Below are 23,300 nucleotides of genomic sequence, written 5' to 3' on the forward strand. Positions count from 1 at the left end.
TCGTCACTGCTGCTGCGAGGATAACCGGAGTTCGCATTTGCTGGAAAAAATATGCAAGAGTAATAACGTACACGTTATATATGTTGAACTTCTCTCTCACTGTACGTAGCCAACCACCATAATCGAAGGTGTGGGATGGGGAACAACAAACTAAAAACAAAAAGCACTTCTAAAGAAATTAATTTTCAATGTTCACCACTCTTGACCTGGGTCGACAAAAAATTATATTTCATCGACTCCTAACAATCACACATTGCAACAATCACACAGTACTTGAGTCACGGTACAATTGCGATGCGATATTTCAGGCTGTGGATCTGTGTCCGAATCTAATTGGTCTCTGCGCCAGTCAATCGGTCTCGATGTGGGTCTATGGTATCTCTGAGAGCTTATGGGTCTCTGTGTGAGCTTGGGGGTCTCTGTGTGCGTCTTTGTGTGGAGAGTATATCGGTCTCTGTGCGAGTCTATGGATCTTTGTGTGAGTCTGGGTCTCTGTGTAAGTCTGTGTATATCTATTTGGGTCTTTGTGTAGAGAGTATATGGGTCTGTGTGAGTCTATGGGTCTCTGTGTGGAGAGTAAATGGATCTGTGTGTGAGTCTATGAGTCTCTGTGTGAGTCTGTGTGTCTCTGTGTGGAGAGTCTATGCGTCTCTGTGTGATGAGTTCATGGGTCTCTGGATGAGTGTGTGTCGATGGAGCGGTGATGTAGCAGTTAACACTACGCTGTGCTCCAAACCCGGTGACCCCAGGAGGTGCGGGGAGCAGGTAGAACAACAAACTAAACACAACAACAAGAAGGAGTTCTACTATTAATAGTTAACAACAATAGAGGACGATTTAAGAGCTAGGCCCCGAAGAGACATTATTGACGTTCGAGTAGATGACTGGCAGCGGAGAGCCGTGGATGTGGGGCTCCTCGCCCGCCATAGAATCGCGTCGCTCTCCATCGCCCATGTTCACCGTCTCGTAAAAGACCTCGCCAGCAGCGTCCTGGAAGCAGACAGATGGCTCAGAGATGTTAACTACCTCGCCTGGTATACAGGAGGTATGGCTCTGTTCTGGATGACCACAGTCATGGCAACACTGCTACTGGAGAGAGTTTTCCATTTTCCAATGCTGCATTAGCAGCTATCATCTGCATCTACTGCTGCTGCCATGGTTTGTGCAGTTGCTGCGGTTTCAGGGTGGGACCATGAGCAGCTTCGTGAAGTTCCAACCCCAGGGATTGTCTGCGTTTGGGGTGTTTCATAAAAAGGCTGTGTCTGTTTGTCAGTTAATTGCAAAAGAAGAACAGGTTTTACTCTTTCTGGCAATAAAACAGGAGTTAAGATTTGCAAACACGAAATAGTTACCTTTTTCAAGGAATCAAGTCTGCATTAACCACACGTACTTGTGGTGAACATGCAAACACACTCTGGTAATATATGCATTGTCTTTGAAACTGATTGGCCTGCACCACAGACAGCCTTCGTCATGGTTGAGTCTCACTAGCAATGTCAGACCAGAGCACAATGCCCAAATACGAACTGTACAAAGACAATGCACGTGTCAGAACATTTATAGCTCGGGGTGAGTAACTATATCATGGGATACCTTTTTGGTCTTTTAACATCTGTTTTATTGTCAGAAAGGGTAAAACCTATGCTTATTTTTTATACTTTGATACTGGAAAAAGGTCCCGTGATAAGGCGGTGTTTGTTTGTGAGATATTTTCAAATGGAGATGCGGTGGGGGGGGGGGGATACCAAATTCAACACAACAATTAGTTTATCTGTGTATTAAATGTGTATATTGTAGTCTTTTTTTACGATTTTTATAAAAACCCCAGGGTGTTTAGTGTATTGCTTTGAAACTCACATTCTGCATGGCGCGTGGCTCGATCCGCCCTTCCAGGCTCGTGGAAGGGTACAGCGGCACCGCCGCTGATTTCTTCTTACCTTTGGGGAAATTATAACTCCATTACGGTGGTTCACCATCGTCGTTGGCTCTTTTTTGATCGTGGCCACGTGAGTTATCCGACGAATTCTGAATCAAATATTTAATAAGACTGAAACAGAAGGAGGATTTCTCCACAACTTTGGCTGTTGCCTGATGATGCTGGTTGTTGTAAATACTGATGAAAAGTCACGGTACTAGAATTGTAAATGTTGTAGTAGGTTTACTCTCCAACACGCAACCGGTGTGCTGTACTAGTGTAATGCGAGCACAAACAGGGTGGTTGTGGGCCTCCGCGCCAATCACGCGGGCCGGAGCATTTGGGGGCGGAGCCTGGTCGATGGAGCGTGTGGGAGGAGCCACTGCTCATCTCGGTTCCAATGGGAGACGGGGTGAGCGGGGGCGGAGACGGGGGCAGGAAGGAAGGAGGAGTCTGGGTCACGTGAGGAGGAGGATATAGGGGGAGAGCCGGAAGGAGATCGGGAGTGGGAACGGAGCAAGAATAGGAGGAGGCCACGCTGGGTAGAACAGGAGGAGCGGCGCCATCTGCCACGTGGCGTGGGGTCGACGGGGCTAGAGGGGTGTGAGTGCTAGCCGAGTGTGCAGGGCACACGTGGCTAGTGAGTGACTAGCGGAGTGTGCAGGGCACACGGAGCTAGCGGTGTGGCTGGCGCGTGTGCGGGGCACACGGCCGGAGACAGAGCGGAGCGGCCACCAGCGAGGCCAGCCCACACGGAGGGTGCGCGGGGCGCGCGCGGAGGTGGTGCGAGTCGGGCCGAGGACCAGCGGGGTGCGGTGCAAAGAACCTAAATAAACGGCACAACGGAGACCCAGAAAGCCTGACGGAGTCGTTTATTACACTAGTAACGAATTGACATGTTTGTTTACGTGACAAACCTTACTAATTGGCTGTGTCAGGTGGTGGTAGGTTTAACGACACATTTAAATATATGTGATCTAACCCAAAATCCTATTTTATGGATAATATTGGTGGTGAAAGCCACCTAGTTTTCGATTTAAAGCTTTCGTGACTGCAGGGATTCATCTTCTTGGTTCTTTCGGTAAAGTCACGTAGAAGGGAAGTAATAAAATAATAAAAATAAAACATAATAAAACAATTCTCACGACGTTTCGGCCACAACGCAAGCAGCCGTCCTCAGGCGAAGAATGAAACACCCCAAGCTTGGAGCGTATATTTAAGCTGGGTTAGAGGGGGGGGGAGAGGTGGGAAGAAGAGCGCCTAAACAAAATAATTTGCATATCAAGAGGAATTCAGCATATGGAAAATGCGTAGGAGGTGGGCGGGGGGGGTTCCAAATCAATACTATGCCCGTGCATTATGCAGGATTAGCAGCATCAAAGGGGGGGGGGAGGGGGGGGAGCATTAACAAAGGAAAGGAATGTTAATAGTATGTAGCTGTAGTTACTAAACAACCACGTAAAAAACTACAGTATAAACTGCATGACAAACTAAAGTATAAACTACATAGCATCATCAGTAAAATTTACTATACTCTACAATAAGCTGAGTTACTAACAGTAAGTAATACATGAAAAATTCTACGTTGTAAAAAATTATATAATATGCTTCCATCTAAACTTTATTCTCTTACATCACACGCGTCTATACCGTACTATATACTTCCATAGGCAAAACCAACATTAAATTACATACTGTATTGCTATAAACCACCCTATACCTTATACATTTTTAATATAACACTATGTATTATTCTACCCACCCTAATGTGTATCAAAATGGTTTATTACGTCCTTCCAGTGATTGCTAAGCCAGAATCCATCTTCTCGGTTAAAATTGTCTCTGTGTTTGTAAATGTGGATCGCCTCATGAACGAATCTCTCATGATAGCCAGATGGCTTGCAGAGAACCTCTGTCTTGGAGAAGTCAATGTCATGTGAGCCCACTGAGTTGTAACAGTGATCTGCCACGGCTGAGGTGTTTGTCCTACCGTGTTTCAGGTCAGCTTTATGTTCACGGATGCGGTCCGAGACATGTCGTTTGGTTTCCCCAATGTAACTGCTACCACAGAGGCAACTTAGTTTGTAGACACCAGGGTACTGTATGTCTGGAACCACATCTTTTACAGACGGTACCAGATCACGGATTTTATGTACTGTGTTGAATCGGACCTGGATCTTGTGTTTAATCAGGATTTTGGAGATCTTTTTTGTGACCCCAGCAATGTAGGGTAAGGTGATGGTCTTGAAAGGCTCCTCAACAGGATCCTTCTTGGTGGTTGGAGTGATGGCTTTGCGGATTGTGTAGTCGGAGTAACCATTAGCCTTAAGAGCTTGGCGTACGTGTTTGAGTTCACTGGAAATGTGTTCATGGTCGGAGATGCATTGGGCTCTATGATATAGAGTCTTGATGAGGGAATTCTTCTGGGATGGATGGTGGTGGGAATCCGGTTTTAGATAAGCATCCGTGTGGGTGGCTTTCCTGTAGACAGAGTGGCTCATTGAACCATCAGGTCTCCTTTTGATTAGGACATCCAAAAAGGGTAGCTTGCCATCATTTTCGACTTCCATGGTGAATCTGATGGCTGGGTGTATGGAATTGATATGGTCGAGAAATTGGTCTAGAGCAGGCCGGCCATGTGGCCAGATGACAAAAGTGTCGTCTACGTACCTCTTCCATAAGGTCGGGCGTAGAGTGGCAGTCTGGATGGCGTCCGTCTCAAATTTCTCCATGAAGATGTTGGCTACAACCGGAGATAAGGGGGAGCCCATTGGGGTGCCCTCAATTTGCTTGTAGAAGGTTCCATTCCAGGTGAAGTATGTATTGGTTAAGCAGTGTCTCACCAGGGGGGGTACCCCAGCATTCAGTCCTTGATGAACCAAGTCTTCAATGATTGCGATGGTGTCAGGCACAGGCACCTTGGTGAACAAGGAAACCACATCAAAACTGACAAGCAGGTCGTCTGGGGACAGGGCAATCCCCTTGATTGTTGATACCAGGTCAGTAGAGTTTAGTACTGCAGAGGTGGTTTTTCCAGTGAAAGGCCGTAGGATTTCGGACAAAAAACGAGCCAGTTTGTAAGTGGGGGAGTTGATAGTAGAGACAATGGGACGAAGAGGTGTATCTTCTTCATGTATCTTTGGCAAGCCGTACAATCTTGGTGGCCTGGCTGCAGAAGGTTTCAACGAGAACTGTTTGGTCTGATCAATTAATGCGGTTGAAGCAGAAATGATGTTGTTGGTTTTGGAGACGAGGCTGTTGGTGGGGTCTCTTTTTATTTTTGTATAGCTGCCATCGGTGAGTAGTTCTTGAATTTTGTTGTTGTATTCTATTTTGTCCATGATGACAGTGGCATTGCCTTTGTCGGCTGAGAGGATGACAATGTCATCCCTCTTTTTTAATTGAGCTAATTCAAAACGCTCATCTTTGCTGATGTTGCTAGCTGGCATCTTAGCGTTTTTGAGGGTTACAGAGATTTCCGATCTTGCTACGTCTGCAGCGATGTGACTCAAGCCCTTGAGAGCTACATCTACTCGAGCAATTATATCATTAACTGGTATGTGTCTAGGTGTGACTGTAAAGTTTAGTGCTTTAGCTAAAACGGATTTCAAACCTTCAGAAATAGGACTGTTACTGCGATTAATTACGACTTTGTTAACATCTAGCTTTTCAATGTGTGGGTCCGGTTTCTTGTTTGAGAGGCGGTTGAATTTGGAAATCAAGTTGTCCTTACATTTAGTCGACATAGCGGCAGCTGAAGAGGCAGTCATTTTTTCCACATGTTCCCAATCCGATGTGGACATTGTTGCACTCAAGGATAAGTGTGATTTGTAGAGTGTCTTGTCTAACTGATCTAGTTCGGTGCGCGTAAGTCTGATTTTCTCTGAGATAAGAGCTAAGCTAGTTCTAGACAGAATTCGTTTCGCATTAGAAGAAGTTACAGCAGCAGATGTTAGTGTAAATGCGTTCGGTATTACCTTAGAGTCGCGGCATCTCTTCAGAAAGGTGAGAGACTCGATTAGCTGAGCCTTCTTGTCCCGGAGCTTGTTGAAGGATCTCAAAGTTATGTGGAAACCCTCCCCGTAGAGGCGGTTAAATTTCGATTTAAAGCTTTCGTGACTGCAGGGATTCATCTTCTTGGTTCTTTCGGTAAAGTCACGTAGAAGGGAAGTAATAAAATAATAAAAATAAAACATAATAAAACAATTCTCACGACGTTTCGGCCACAACGCAAGCAGCCGTCCTCAGGCGAAGAATGAAACACCCCAAGCTTGGAGCGTATATTTAAGCTGGGTTAGAGGGGGGGGGGGAGAGGTGGGAAGAAGAGCGCCTAAACAAAATAATTTGCATATCAAGAGGAATTCAGCATATGGAAAATGCGTAGGAGGTGGGCGGGGGGGGTTCCAAATCAATACTATGCCCGTGCATTATGCAGGATTAGCAGCATCAAAGGGGGGGGGGAGGGGGGGAGCATTAACAAAGGAAAGGAATGTTAATAGTATGTAGCTGTAGTTACTAAACAACCACGTAAAAAACTACAGTATAAACTGCATGACAAACTAAAGTATAAACTACATAGCATCATCAGTAAAATTTACTATACTCTACAATAAGCTGAGTTACTAACAGTAAGTAATACATGAAAAATTCTACGTTGTAAAAAATTATATAATATGCTTCCATCTAAACTTTATTCTCTTACATCACACGCGTCTATACCGTACTATATACTTCCATAGGCAAAACCAACATTAAATTACATACTGTATTGCTATAAACCACCCTATACCTTGTACATTTTTAATATACCACTATGTATTATTCTACCCACCCTAATGTGTATCAAAATGGTTTATTACGTCCTTCCAGTGATTGCTAAGCCAGAATCCATCTTCTCGGTTAAAATTGTCTCTGTGTTTGTAAATGTGGATCGCCTCATGAACGAATCTCTCATGATAGCCAGATGGCTTGCAGAGAACCTCTGTCTTGGAGAAGTCAATGTCATGTGAGCCCACTGAGTTGTAACAGTGATCTGCCACGGCTGAGGTGTTTGTCCTACCGTGTTTCAGGTCAGCTTTATGTTCACGGATGCGGTCCGAGACATGTCGTTTGGTTTCCCCAATGTAACTGCTACCACAGAGGCAACTTAGTTTGTAGACACCAGGGTACTGTATGTCTGGAACCACATCTTTTACAGACGGTACCAGATCACGGATTTTATGTACTGTGTTGAATCGGACCTGGATCTTGTGTTTAATCAGGATTTTGGAGATCTTTTTTGTGACCCCAGCAATGTAGGGTAAGGTGATGGTCTTGAAAGGCTCCTCAACAGGATCCTTCTTGGTGGTTGGAGTGATGGCTTTGCGGATTGTGTAGTCGGAGTAACCATTAGCCTTAAGAGCTTGGCGTACGTGTTTGAGTTCACTGGAAATGTGTTCATGGTCGGAGATGCATTGGGCTCTATGATATAGAGTCTTGATGAGGGAATTCTTCTGGGATGGATGGTGGTGGGAATCCGGTTTTAGATAAGCATCCGTGTGGGTGGCTTTCCTGTAGACAGAGTGGCTCATTGAACCATCAGGTCTCCTTTTGATTAGGACATCCAAAAAGGGTAGCTTGCCATCATTTTCGACTTCCATGGTGAATCTGATGGCTGGGTGTATGGAATTGATATGGTCGAGAAATTGGTCTAGAGCATAAAGCTGACCTGAAACACGGTAGGACAAACACCTCAGCCGTGGCAGATCACTGTTACAACTCAGTGGGCTCACATGACATTGACTTCTCCAAGACAGAGGTTCTCTGCAAGCCATCTGGCTATCATGAGAGATTCGTTCATGAGGCGATCCACATTTACAAACACAGAGACAATTTTAACCGAGAAGATGGATTCTGGCTTAGCAATCACTGGAAGGACGTAATAAACCATTTTGATACACATTAGGGTGGGTAGAATAATACATAGTGTTATATTAAAAATGTATAAGGTATAGGGTGGTTTATAGCAATACAGTATGTAATTTAATGTTGGTTTTGCCTATGGAAGTATATAGTACGGTATAGACGCGTGTGATGTAAGAGAATAAAGTTTAGATGGAAGCATATTATATAATTTTTTACAACGTAGAATTTTTCATGTATTACTTACTGTTAGTAACTCAGCTTATTGTAGAGTATAGTAAATTTTACTGATGATGCTATGTAGTTTATACTTTAGTTTGTCATGCAGTTTATACTGTAGTTTTTTACGTGGTTGTTTAGTAACTACAGCTACATACTATTAACATTCCTTTCCTTTGTTAATGCTCCCCCCCCTCCCCCCCTTTGATGCTGCTAATCCTGCATAATGCACGGGCATAGTATTGATTTGGAACCCCCCCTGCCCACCTCCTACGCATTTTCCATATGCTGAGTTCCTCTTGATATGCAAATTATTTTGTTTAGGCGCTCTTCTTCCCACCTCTCCCCCCCCCTCTAACCCAGCTTAAATATACGCTCCAAGCTTGGGGTGTTTCATTCTTCGCCTGAGGACGGCTGCTTGCGTTGTGGCCGAAACGTCGTGAGAATTGTTTTATTATGTTTTATTTTTATTATTTTATTGCTTCCCTTCTACGTGACTTTACCGAAAGAACCAAGAAGATGAATCCCTGCAGTCACGAAAGCTTTAAATCGAAATTTAACCGCCTCTACGGGGAGGGTTTCCACATAACTTTGAGATCCTTCAACAAGCTCCGGGACAAGAAGGCTCAACTAATCGAGTCTCTCACCTTTCTGAAGAGATGCCGCGACTCTAAGGTAATACCGAACGCATTTACACTAACATCTGCTGCTGTAACTTCTTCTAATGCGAAACGAATTCTGTCTAGAACTAGCTTAGCTCTTATCTCAGAGAAAATCAGACTTACGCGCACCGAACTAGATCAGTTAGACAAGACACTCTACAAATCACACTTATCCTTGAGTGCAACAATGTCCACATCGGATTGGGAACATGTGGAAAAAATGACTGCCTCTTCAGCTGCCGCTATGTCGACTAAATGTAAGGACAACTTGATTTCCAAATTCAACCGCCTCTCAAACAAGAAACCGGACCCACACATTGAAAAGCTAGATGTTAACAAAGTCGTAATTAATCGCAGTAACAGTCCTATTTCTGAAGGTTTGAAATCCGTTTTAGCTAAAGGACTAAACTTTGCAGTCACACCTAGACACATACCAGTTAATGATATAATTGCTCGAGTAGATGTAGCTCTCAAGGGCTTGAGTCACATCGCTGCAGACGTAGCAAGATCGGAAATCTCTGTAACCCTCAAAAACGCTAAGATGCCAGCTAGCAACATCAGCAAAGATGAGCGTTTTGAATTAGCTCAATTAAAAAAGAGGGATGACATTGTCATCCTCTCAGCCGACAAAGGCAATGCCACTGTCATCATGGACAAAATAGAATACAACAACAAAATTCAAGAACTACTCACCGATGGCAGCTATACAAAAATAAAAAGAGACCCCACCAACAGCCTCGTCTCCAAAACCAACAACATCATTTCTGCTTCAACCGCATTAATTGATCAGACCAAACAGTTCTCGTTGAAACCTTCTGCAGCCAGGCCACCAAGATTGTACGGCTTGCCAAAGATACATAAAGAAGATACACCTCTTCGTCCCATTGTCTCTACTATCAACTCCCCCACTTACAAACTGGCTCGTTTTTTGTCCGAAATCCTACGGCCTTTCACTGGAAAAACCACCTCTGCAGTACTAAACTCTACTGACCTGGTATCAACAATCAAGGGGATTGCCCTGTCCCCAGACGACCTGCTTGTCAGTTTTGATGTGGTTTCCTTGTTCACCAAGGTGCCTGTGCCTGACACCATCGCAATCATTGAAGACTTGGTTCATCAAGGACTGAATGCTGGGGTACCCCCCCTGGTGAGACACTGCTTAACCAATACATACTTCACCTGGAATGGAACCTTCTACAAGCAAATTGAGGGCACCCCAATGGGCTCCCCCTTATCTCCGGTTGTAGCCAACATCTTCATGGAGAAATTTGAGACGGACGCCATCCAGACTGCCACTCTACGCCCGACCTTATGGAAGAGGTACGTAGACGACACTTTTGTCATCTGGCCACATGGCCGGCCTGCTCTAGACCAATTTCTCGACCATATCAATTCCATACACCCAGCCATCAGATTCACCATGGAAGTCGAAAATGATGGCAAGCTACCCTTTTTGGATGTCCTAATCAAAAGGAGACCTGATGGTTCAATGAGCCACTCTGTCTACAGGAAAGCCACCCACACGGATGCTTATCTAAAACCGGATTCCCACCACCATCCATCCCAGAAGAATTCCCTCATCAAGACTCTATATCATAGAGCCCAATGCATCTCCGACCATGAACACATTTCCAGTGAACTCAAACACGTACGCCAAGCTCTTAAGGCTAATGGTTACTCCGACTACACAATCCGCAAAGCCATCACTCCAACCACCAAGAAGGATCCTGTTGAGGAGCCTTTCAAGACCATCACCTTACCCTACATTGCTGGGGTCACAAAAAAGATCTCCAAAATCCTGATTAAACACAAGATCCAGGTCCGATTCAACACAGTACATAAAATCCGTGATCTGGTACCGTCTGTAAAAGATGTGGTTCCAGACATACAGTACCCTGGTGTCTACAAACTAAGTTGCCTCTGTGGTAGCAGTTACATTGGGGAAACCAAACGACATGTCTCGGACCGCATCCGTGAACATAAAGCTGACCTGAAACACGGTAGGACAAACACCTCAGCCGTGGCAGATCACTGTTACAACTCAGTGGGCTCACATGACATTGACTTCTCCAAGACAGAGGTTCTCTGCAAGCCATCTGGCTATCATGAGAGATTCGTTCATGAGGCGATCCACATTTACAAACACAGAGACAATTTTAACCGAGAAGATGGATTCTGGCTTAGCAATCACTGGAAGGACGTAATAAACCATTTTGATACACATTAGGGTGGGTAGAATAATACATAGTGTTATATTAAAAATGTATAAGGTATAGGGTGGTTTATAGCAATACAGTATGTAATTTAATGTTGGTTTTGCCTATGGAAGTATATAGTACGGTATAGACGCGTGTGATGTAAGAGAATAAAGTTTAGATGGAAGCATATTATATAATTTTTTACAACGTAGAATTTTTCATGTATTACTTACTGTTAGTAACTCAGCTTATTGTAGAGTATAGTAAATTTTACTGATGATGCTATGTAGTTTATACTTTAGTTTGTCATGCAGTTTATACTGTAGTTTTTTACGTGGTTGTTTAGTAACTACAGCTACATACTATTAACATTCCTTTCCTTTGTTAATGCTCCCCCCCTCCCCCCCCCCCCCTTTGATGCTGCTAATCCTGCATAATGCACGGGCATAGTATTGATTTGGAACCCCCCCCGCCCACCTCCTACGCATTTTCCATATGCTGAATTCCTCTTGATATGCAAATTATTTTGTTTAGGCGCTCTTCTTCCCACCTCTCCCCCCCCCTCTAACCCAGCTTAAATATACGCTCCAAGCTTGGGGTGTTTCATTCTTCGCCTGAGGACGGCTGCTTGCGTTGTGGCCGAAACGTCGTGAGAATTGTTTTATTATGTTTTATTTTTATTATTTTATTACTTCCCTTCTACGTGACTTTACCGAAAGAACCAAGAAGATGAATCCCTGCAGTCACGAAAGCTTTAAATCGAAATTTAACCGCCTCTACGGGGAGGGTTTCCACATAACTTTGAGATCCTTCAACAAGCTCCGGGACAAGAAGGCTCAGCTAATCGAGTCTCTCACCTTTCTGAAGAGATGCCGCGACTCTAAGGTAATACCGAACGCATTTACACTAACATCTGCTGCTGTAACTTCTTCTAATGCGAAACGAATTCTGTCTAGAACTAGCTTAGCTCTTATCTCAGAGAAAATCAGACTTACGCGCACCGAACTAGATCAGTTAGACAAGACACTCTACAAATCACACTTATCCTTGAGTGCAACAATGTCCACATCGGATTGGGAACATGTGGAAAAAATGACTGCCTCTTCAGCTGCCGCTATGTCGACTAAATGTAAGGACAACTTGATTTCCAAATTCAACCGCCTCTCAAACAAGAAACCGGACCCACACATTGAAAAGCTAGATGTTAACAAAGTCGTAATTAATCGCAGTAACAGTCCTATTTCTGAAGGTTTGAAATCCGTTTTAGCTAAAGGACTAAACTTTGCAGTCACACCTAGACACATACCAGTTAATGATATAATTGCTCGAGTAGATGTAGCTCTCAAGGGCTTGAGTCACATCGCTGCAGACGTAGCAAGATCGGAAATCTCTGTAGCCCTCAAAAACGCTAAGATGCCAGCTAGCAACATCAGCAAAGATGAGCGTTTTGAATTAGCTCAATTAAAAAAGAGGGATGACATTGTCATCCTCTCAGCCGACAAAGGCAATGCCACTGTCATCATGGACAAAATAGAATACAACAACAAAATTCAAGAACTACTCACCGATGGCAGCTATACAAAAATAAAAAGAGACCCCACCAACAGCCTCGTCTCCAAAACCAACAACATCATTTCTGCTTCAACCGCATTAATTGATCAGACCAAACAGTTCTCGTTGAAACCTTCTGCAGCCAGGCCACCAAGATTGTACGGCTTGCCAAAGATACATAAAGAAGATACACCTCTTCGTCCCATTGTCTCTACTATCAACTCCCCCACTTACAAACTGGATCGTTTTTTGTCCGAAATCCTACGGCCTTTCACTGGAAAAACCACCTCTGCAGTACTAAACTCTACTGACCTGGTATCAACAATCAAGGGGATTGCCCTGTCCCCAGACGACCTGCTTGTCAGTTTTGATGTGGTTTCCTTGTTCACCAAGGTGCCTGTGCCTGACACCATCGCAATCATTGAAGACTTGGTTCATCAAGGACTGAATGCTGGGGTACCCCCCCTGGTGAGACACTGCTTAACCAATACATACTTCACCTGGAATGGAACCTTCTACAAGCAAATTGAGGGCACCCCAATGGGCTCCCCCTTATCTCCGGTTGTAGCCAACATCTTCATGGAGAAATTTGAGACGGACGCCATCCAGACTGCCACTCTACGCCCGACCTTATGGAAGAGGTACGTAGACGACACTTTTGTCATCTGGCCACATGGCCGGCCTGCTCTAGACCAATTTCTCGACCATATCAATTCCATACACCCAGCCATCAGATTCACCATGGAAGTCGAAAATGATGGCAAGCTACCCTTTTTGGATGTCCTAATCAAAAGGAGACCTGATGGTTCAATGAGCCACTCTGTCTACAGGAAAGCCACCCACACGGATGCTTATCTAAAACCGGATTCCCACCACCATCCATCCCAGAAGAATTCCCTCATCAAGACTCTATATCATAGAGCCCAATGCATCTCCGACCATGAACACATTTCCAGTGAACTCAAACACGTACGCCAAGCTCTTAAGGCTAATGGTTACTCCGACTACACAATCCGCAAAGCCATCACTCCAACCACCAAGAAGGATCCTGTTGAGGAGCCTTTCAAGACCATCACCTTACCCTACATTGCTGGGGTCACAAAAAAGATCTCCAAAATCCTGATTAAACACAAGATCCAGGTCCGATTCAACACAGTACATAAAATCCGTGATCTGGTACCGTCTGTAAAAGATGTGGTTCCAGACATACAGTACCCTGGTGTCTACAAACTAAGTTGCCTCTGTGGTAGCAGTTACATTGGGGAAACCAAACGACATGTCTCGGACCGCATCCGTGAACATAAAGCTGACCTGAAACACGGTAGGACAAACACCTCAGCCGTGGCAGATCACTGTTACAACTCAGTGGGCTCACATGACATTGACTTCTCCAAGACAGAGGTTCTCTGCAAGCCATCTGGCTATCATGAGAGATTCGTTCATGAGGCGATCCACATTTACAAACACAGAGACAATTTTAACCGAGAAGATGGATTCTGGCTTAGCAATCACTGGAAGGACGTAATAAACCATTTTGATACACATTAGGGTGGGTAGAATAATACATAGTGTTATATTAAAAATGTATAAGGTATAGGGTGGTTTATAGCAATACAGTATGTAATTTAATGTTGGTTTTGCCTATGGAAGTATATAGTACGGTATAGACGCGTGTGATGTAAGAGAATAAAGTTTAGATGGAAGCATATTATATAATTTTTTACAACGTAGAATTTTTCATGTATTACTTACTGTTAGTAACTCAGCTTATTGTAGAGTATAGTAAATTTTACTGATGATGCTATGTAGTTTATACTTTAGTTTGTCATGCAGTTTATACTGTAGTTTTTTACGTGGTTGTTTAGTAACTACAGCTACATACTATTAACATTCCTTTCCTTTGTTAATGCTCCCCCCCTCCCCCCCCCCCCTTTGATGCTGCTAATCCTGCATAATGCACGGGCATAGTATTGATTTGGAACCCCCCCCGCCCACCTCCTACGCATTTTCCATATGCTGAATTCCTCTTGATATGCAAATTATTTTGTTTAGGCGCTCTTCTTCCCACCTCTCCCCCCCCCTCTAACCCAGCTTAAATATACGCTCCAAGCTTGGGGTGTTTCATTCTTCGCCTGAGGACGGCTGCTTGCGTTGTGGCCGAAACGTCGTGAGAATTGTTTTATTATGTTTTATTTTTATTATTTTATTACTTCCCTTCTACGTGACTTTACCGAAAGAACCAAGAAGATGAATCCCTGCAGTCACGAAAGCTTTAAATCGAAATTTAACCGCCTCTACGGGGAGGGTTTCCACATAACTTTGAGATCCTTCAACAAGCTCCGGGACAAGAAGGCTCAGCTAATCGAGTCTCTCACCTTTCTGAAGAGATGCCGCGACTCTAAGGTAATACCGAACGCATTTACACTAACATCTGCTGCTGTAACTTCTTCTAATGCGAAACGAATTCTGTCTAGAACTAGCTTAGCTCTTATCTCAGAGAAAATCAGACTTACGCGCACCGAACTAGATCAGTTAGACAAGACACTCTACAAATCACACTTATCCTTGAGTGCAACAATGTCCACATCGGATTGGGAACATGTGGAAAAAATGACTGCCTCTTCAGCTGCCGCTATGTCGACTAAATGTAAGGACAACTTGATTTCCAAATTCAACCGCCTCTCAAACAAGAAACCGGACCCACACATTGAAAAGCTAGATGTTAACAAAGTCGTAATTAATCGCAGTAACAGTCCTATTTCTGAAGGTTTGAAATCCGTTTTAGCTAAAGGACTAAACTTTGCAGTCACACCTAGACACATACCAGTTAATGATATAATTGCTCGAGTAGATGTAGCTCTCAAGGGCTTGAGTCACATCGCTGCAGACGTAGCAAGATCGGAAATCTCTGTAGCCCTCAAAAACGCTAAGATGCCAGCTAGCAACATCAGCAAAGATGAGCGTTTTGAATTAGCTCAATTAAAAAAGAGGGATGACATTGTCATCCTCTCAGCCGACAAAGGCAATGCCACTGTCATCATGGACAAAATAGAATACAACAACAAAATTCAAGAACTACTCACCGATGGCAGCTATACAAAAATAAAAAGAGACCCCACCAACAGCCTCGTCTCCAAAACCAACAACATCATTTCTGCTTCAACCGCATTAATTGATCAGACCAAACAGTTCTCGTTGAAACCTTCTGCAGCCAGGCCACCAAGATTGTACGGCTTGCCAAAGATACATAAAGAAGATACACCTCTTCGTCCCATTGTCTCTACTATCAACTCCCCCACTTACAAACTGGATCGTTTTTTGTCCGAAATCCTACGGCCTTTCACTGGAAAAACCACCTCTGCAGTACTAAACTCTACTGACCTGGTATCAACAATCAAGGGGATTGCCCTGTCCCCAGACGACCTGCTTGTCAGTTTTGATGTGGTTTCCTTGTTCACCAAGGTGCCTGTGCCTGACACCATCGCAATCATTGAAGACTTGGTTCATCAAGGACTGAATGCTGGGGTACCCCCCCTGGTGAGACACTGCTTAACCAATACATACTTCACCTGGAATGGAACCTTCTACAAGCAAATTGAGGGCACCCCAATGGGCTCCCCCTTATCTCCGGTTGTAGCCAACATCTTCATGGAGAAATTTGAGACGGACGCCATCCAGACTGCCACTCTACGCCCGACCTTATGGAAGAGGTACGTAGACGACACTTTTGTCATCTGGCCACATGGCCGGCCTGCTCTAGACCAATTTCTCGACCATATCAATTCCATACACCCAGCCATCAGATTCACCATGGAAGTCGAAAATGATGGCAAGCTACCCTTTTTGGATGTCCTAATCAAAAGGAGACCTGATGGTTCAATGAGCCACTCTGTCTACAGGAAAGCCACCCACACGGATGCTTATCTAAAACCGGATTCCCACCACCATCCATCCCAGAAGAATTCCCTCATCAAGACTCTATATCATAGAGCCCAATGCATCTCCGACCATGAACACATTTCCAGTGAACTCAAACACGTACGCCAAGCTCTTAAGGCTAATGGTTACTCCGACTACACAATCCGCAAAGCCATCACTCCAACCACCAAGAAGGATCCTGTTGAGGAGCCTTTCAAGACCATCACCTTACCCTACATTGCTGGGGTCACAAAAAAGATCTCCAAAATCCTGATTAAACACAAGATCCAGGTCCGATTCAACACAGTACATAAAATCCGTGATCTGGTACCGTCTGTAAAAGATGTGGTTCCAGACATACAGTACCCTGGTGTCTACAAACTAAGTTGCCTCTGTGGTAGCAGTTACATTGGGGAAACCAAACGACATGTCTCGGACCGCATCCGTGAACATAAAGCTGACCTGAAACACGGTAGGACAAACACCTCAGCCGTGGCAGATCACTGTTACAACTCAGTGGGCTCACATGACATTGACTTCTCCAAGACAGAGGTTCTCTGCAAGCCATCTGGCTATCATGAGAGATTCGTTCATGAGGCGATCCACATTTACAAACACAGAGACAATTTTAACCGAGAAGATGGATTCTGGCTTAGCAATCACTGGAAGGACGTAATAAACCATTTTGATACACATTAGGGTGGGTAGAATAATACATAGTGTTATATTAAAAATGTATAAGGTTTATAGCAATACAGTATGTAATTTAATGTTGGTTTTGCCTATGGAAGTATATAGTACGGTATAGACGCGTGTGATGTAAGAGAATAAAGTTTAGATGGAAGCATATTATATAATTTTTTACAACGTAGAATTTTTCATGTATTACTTACTGTTAGTAACTCAGCTTATTGTAGAGTATAGTAAATTTTACTGATGATGCTATGTAGTTTATACTTTAGTTTGTCATGCAGTTTATACTGTAGTTTTTTACGTGGTTGTTTAGTAACTACAGCTACATACTATTAACATTCCTTTCCTTTGTTAATGCTCCCCCCCCTCCCCCCCCCCCTTTGATGCTGCTAATCCTGCATAATGCACGGGCATAGTATTGATTTGGAACCCCCCCCGCCCACCTCCTACGCATTTTCCATATGCTGAATTCCTCTTGATATGCAAATTATTTTGTTTAGGCGCTCTTCTTCCCACCTCTCCCCCCCCTCTAACCCAGCTTAAATATACGCTCCAAGCTTGGGGTGTTTCATTCTTCGCCTGAGGACGGCTGCTTGCGTTGTGGCCGAAACGTCGTGAGAATTGTTTTATTATGTTTTATTTTTATTATTTTATTACTTCCCTTCTACGTGACTTTACCGAAAGAACCAAGAAGATGAAAGCCACCTAGGTGTTGAATTGATGATAAACCTCCATCACCCGACATAGCAAACACACATATCACCTCTCGCCTGCGGTGCAAGCAAATACACTAAAAAACCTTAACAATGTTTTCAGTTTTTTACCACGACTGAGCTGTTATATAGCTATTTTTCAAAAGCAACCTGGCTATCACAAATAATAGTTCAATGCAGATGCTTATCATCATCGTGTAGAAATGTATAGCAGCCAAATTACTCTAAACCGCGTGACGATTATTCTAAATGTGGAGGGGAAAACCGGAGGACCTAGAGAAAAATCCACGCAACCACGGGGAGAGAGATTTGCCAACTCCAATATACAAAAGGCGTCAGTGTTGGGATCGAACCCATAACCTCTTGTATACCAGGCGAGGTAGTTAACATCTGCTAGCCACCGTGGCGCCCTATTATTATTAATAGTAATGGGCGCGTTAATGAATGTACTGTATGATTATTGTCCATAGTAGCATTATTTTTTGGTTATAGATCACATGAATATTAATACGTTGTTAAACCTGTAACCACCACCACCAGACACAGCCAATCAGTAAGGGGTTTGTCACGTAAACAAAACGTGTCAATTATTTACTAGTTCAGCACTAACCAGTTGTGTGTTGGAGAGTAAACCCACAGCTGACATTTATAATTAGAGTAGCTGGTGACGTTTCGCCGGTAATTACAAAAACAAACCAAACTCATCAGTCGACAGCCAGAGTTGTGGAGAAATCCTCCTCTCCTGTTTTGGTCTTAAGTAGAGTGAGGGATGAATTTGATGTCGTCAATTGTGAGCCACTCAGGATGCAAAGGCCAGAGTGGGGGAGGGGAGGGTCTTAGTCCACGGATAAGTTGCACAAGATTACTTACGACAGCAATTAGAGACGCACGTTGCACTACAGATGATGTTGCGCATCATCATGACGAAACCTTGGAATGTCAGAGCGCGGCGAAATGGCTTTTATTATCAGGGTTATTGCGAATGTGAAACAAAAACGGCCACCTCATCATCGCGTGGCGCTTTCAGATACTATATACACTACACACAACTATACACAACACTATACACTGCTTTCCACTACACTATACACTATTTTGTACACTACACAATATACACTACACACTGCACAGTATACACTACACTATACAATGCATTATACACTGCTATACACTCCACTATATTATACACGATATTCCACACTACATACTCCTCTACACTACACTGTACACTGCTATGCAATACGCAATATACTATGCTATACACTGCTATACACTACACTATGCACTGCTTTCCACTACACTACACATTGCTTCCCACGACACTATACAATGCTTTCCACTACACTATACACTGCTATACACTACACTATACACGATGTTATACACTGCTATACACTACAATATGCACTGCTTTCCAAAACACTATACACTACGCGATACAGTGCTTTCCACTACACTATACACTTCTTTCCATTACACTACACACGGCATTCCACTACACTATACACTGCTATACACTACACTATGCACTGCACACTATACACTTCACTATACACTACACTATACACTGCACACTACACTATAGAATACACTATACACTTCTATACACTAAACTATAAACTGCTGTATACTACAACATACACTATAATATACACTACACTTCTGTAATAAGAGAGCGCCATCTAGTGGGTGCAAGAGGGTAACTGGGTACAGGCACTATTATGTAATCGCCATCCAATCCTAAGAGGGGACAATATCTGGTTCAAAGATGACGGGTGGAGTCGGGAGAGATGAAATGTAATATTTCAGGGAATTTTATATTTCAGATAAATATTACATTTTCCAAAATACAACTGTCAGCAGTAGCAGAACACGTGTGCCAACAAGGACACTCAATTGATTTTTATAATGTTGAAGTTTTGTACAAAACTAGTTACTACTGGCCAAGACTAATTATATCATTTTTCGAAATCAAAATAACATTAGACCTCCTTTGCCAGTTCCAAAATATTATAAATATAATAATAGGGGGGGGGGGGGTAAACCCTATTATTATATTTTGGTACTGGCAAAGGAGGTATAATGATGTAGATGCTTACCCCGAGCCCTCATTACTTTGATAGTGCATTGTCTTTGAGCTGTACGCCTTTTGGCGTCCTCTGGTCTAGCACCAATTGAGACGAGGCTCAAAAGAAAGCCGTCTCTGGTGTGGACCAACCAGTTTCAAGGACAATGTGTTTTTTGTTTGCATTTTGACAAGTGTTGTGGCTAATGCACACATGATTCCTTGTAAAAAAAGGTTTCCATTTTGTTGCCAGAAAAAAGGGGGGTAGGGCTATTTTAATAGACACAATAAACAGGAAGGACAAGTTCAAAGGGCTCGCATAATGCAGATGCATAATGTACGTTGCCTCAGTAATCCCCCCCCGCCCACATTGTGCAAGAGCACAGAACGGTGATCAACACATCTACGCCTCTATATAAGGAACGAAACAGTAAGACTTCTCCACAAATCTGGCTGTCGCCTGATGAAGCTATTTGTAATTACTGGCGAAACGTCGTACTCAGATTGTAAATGTTATGGCTTGGCTCTCCAACACACCGGTGTGCTGTACTAGTGACGAATTGCCATGTTCTGTTTACATGACAACCCTTACTAGTTGAGCTGTGTCGGGTGGTGGCGGGTTTTAACGACACATTTATATGTTTACGCGATCTAACCCAAAAACCTCTATTATACACTATACACTGTTATACACTACACTCTACACTACGGCGATTGTGAATGTGATGCAAAATGGTCCGGCGTTATCAATAACAACCAATAATTAATAATTATTATATTTGTACTTACATGTGAAATGATACAGGAGTGGCAGACCCACTGCCATCACCACCACTAGCACCACTGCCGGCATGTAGTACCACATAGGCACATGGGCTGCAGTGTTGGTTTCTTGCTCTGAGAAGGCAACAGAGACCAAATCCACCACTGTCCGAGGGGTGGCTCTAACCTACAACACAAAGCATCATTCTGGCAGGAAACAGATGGGTTTAAGAACGCACAGACTATGTGTGTATGTTGAATATGCTTTTAATTTAGTATAGTGGTGTAGTGTATATATATAATAGTGCAATGTATAGTTGTATATTAGTCTTGTGTGTATTATAGTATCGTGTAGTGCATAGTGTAGGGTGTGAATGTTGAACTTATTTCACACTATACATAGCCAACTGTGCTAATCGGTGGTGCAGGGGAAGGATAAACTAAACACAACAAGCAGTTCTAAAGAAATTCGTTTTAAATTTGGTATAGTAATGTAGTAATGAATAATGTATCGTATATAGTAGTGTAGTATATAGTTGTTATAGAGTCGTGTGTAGTGAGTATGTAGTGTATGGTGTAGTGTTTATTGTAGTGTTTAGTGTAGTATATATGTATGTTGAACTTCTTTTGCGCCGTACGTAGCCAACCGTGCTAATCGGAGGTTAGGAAGGACAACAAACTAAACAACAATAAGCTGCAGTTCTAAAGAAATTATTTTCAATCTAGGAATTAGTAATAGCCTTCGTAAATAAAAATGCATCGTTAAAGACGCCACCACCCGACACGGCCAATTAGTAAGGTTTGTCACGTAACACAGCACGTGTAAAATTAGTTATTAGTTCAGCACTAATCGGTGTGTTGGAGAGTAAATCGAATACATTAACAACTTTGAGTACCGAGATGTTCCGCTGGTAATTACAACATCCAGCATCATCGGGAAAATTGTGCCAGAATTGGCTGTGTCGGGTGGTGGAGGGCAAACGACACATTTATATCCTGATTTGAAGTTTTCGTGACTACAGGGATCCATACTCTTTGGTTATTTCGGTAAAGTCACGTAGGTATAAAATAATATAAATGTATACTTACGCCATCTAACCCAACAGATCCTTAATTATGAATTACGTTGCTGGCAAAAGCCTGCTACGTAGGAAAACGTACAAGGCTTTTACTGAACACGCATGTTATTCTCCAGATGTTACAGCACCCTGCCATTACTCCTATTGCTCTCTGCCATTCCTCGCTCCTACTTAGAACGATTATTTAAGGGCGCTATATACAATTAAATTATTATAATTATTGTGTCATCGTGCAATCATTGCCCCATGGCAGTCGACTTCCCAAGCATACACATTCCTTTCACATTCGCAATCTCACTATTTTCTATTCTTGCTTCTTTTCTCTCAATGCCTCAATGTCATCGCCTTTGTCTATAACCACGTCAATGGCACTCCGGGCTCAATGCAACATTAATGCGAATCTGTGAAATGCCATGAAAGTGCAGCTTAATATTGAAGCAGGTACAAAGACAAGATCCCCCTTATAGCATTGACAGACTGTTGGGGCAAGTGCTGTTAGCGAGCACCTATGAAGGCCGGAACGGTACACGAGGGGGTGAGTGGACAACACCACGCCCGGCCGCCTTTGTCTCCCTAGTAGTGAAGTTTACACACTGCACTAGGTACTCGTTTGAGGCTGAGTCGACCTAGGTGAGGCCCAAGACCGCTTCAGATAATCGTTACTGGTCTTGGCCGTGAGTGGGAATCGAACTCGGGTCGCCGGATTTGCAGCGCAGCGTGCAAACCACTCCACGACCGCTCCCCGTTCTCTCGTTTTCCAGAGGGGAAAAAGCACGCATACAACGACAAAGCCATTGCCATCGTCACGAGCATTCCCTCTCATTAAGTTACACCTCACACTGCTGATGAGCCACGCAATGGCGAGTCCGATCCAGAGTTTGTGTGCTCACACAAAAGCCGCTGGTGTTTGCAAAGTTTGGAAAGGCGAGAGACAAACCGGCTAAAATACGACATTTTGGTTGTGTCGTAAAAAGAATAAGACTTATAGGTGAGAAGCATTATCAGAATTATCTACTACAATACTTGGTCTTGTTTAAGACGATGTTAATTGATGAAGATGGTGATGATAATTTTCGATAATCTATTATGCCCATTCACCCAGTAAAGCCTGACTATATATCAAGCCTTTTTTCCATAAGGGTTTTCAGTCGTTTTCAATGTGTCTGTGTGTAGTCCCAGTTGAGTAAATTACAGGCAGGGAGGTTTCCAAGCAACGGATTGTTTGGTATTAATACAAGTTTCATTCTACCAAATTTGTTGTTGTTGTTAGCTATGGGACGATTCCAGAGAACCCAGAGAAAACCAATGCACACCCAGAGGAATGCAAAGCAGAACATAGGGAGAGAAAGTACAAACAGCAATACCACCACGGGAAATAAATCAAACTCAGCTGCTTTTTTTCTGAGGCACGAGTCTTACCACTGTGCCACCTAGCCGATGATGATGGTGATTATCGCGTGTAATTGGTCAACACTGAACAACGTAGCAAATGGTGGACCAAGTGCCCCTCTCACGCCACACTCGGTCAGACAAAGCGGCAAGCAGCAGCAGCAGCCCAATGGAACGCCACCCCCCACCTGGCTTCACTGCTTCAACCTTGCCATGGCTCCCTCGGCCTTCGTCC

General features: G+C 43.5%; 1 long non-coding RNA gene across 1 annotated transcript; it reads right to left on the reverse strand.

The window, feature by feature from the left end:
• Window positions 1-538: 538 nt before the first annotated feature.
• LOC144953524 (uncharacterized) lies at window positions 539-23,300 on the reverse strand. The gene is made up of 4 exons (XR_013640818.1): window positions 23,254-23,300; window positions 20,625-20,732; window positions 1,858-1,937; window positions 539-990 (listed from the first exon to the last, which is right to left on the reverse strand). It is a non-coding gene; the product is annotated as an uncharacterized LOC144953524 (long non-coding RNA).

The sequence above is a fragment of the Lampetra fluviatilis genome, chromosome 77 (assembly GCF_964198595.1).
Source record: "Lampetra fluviatilis chromosome 77, kcLamFluv1.1, whole genome shotgun sequence".
NCBI classification, from domain to species: domain Eukaryota; kingdom Metazoa; phylum Chordata; class Hyperoartia; order Petromyzontiformes; family Petromyzontidae; genus Lampetra; species Lampetra fluviatilis.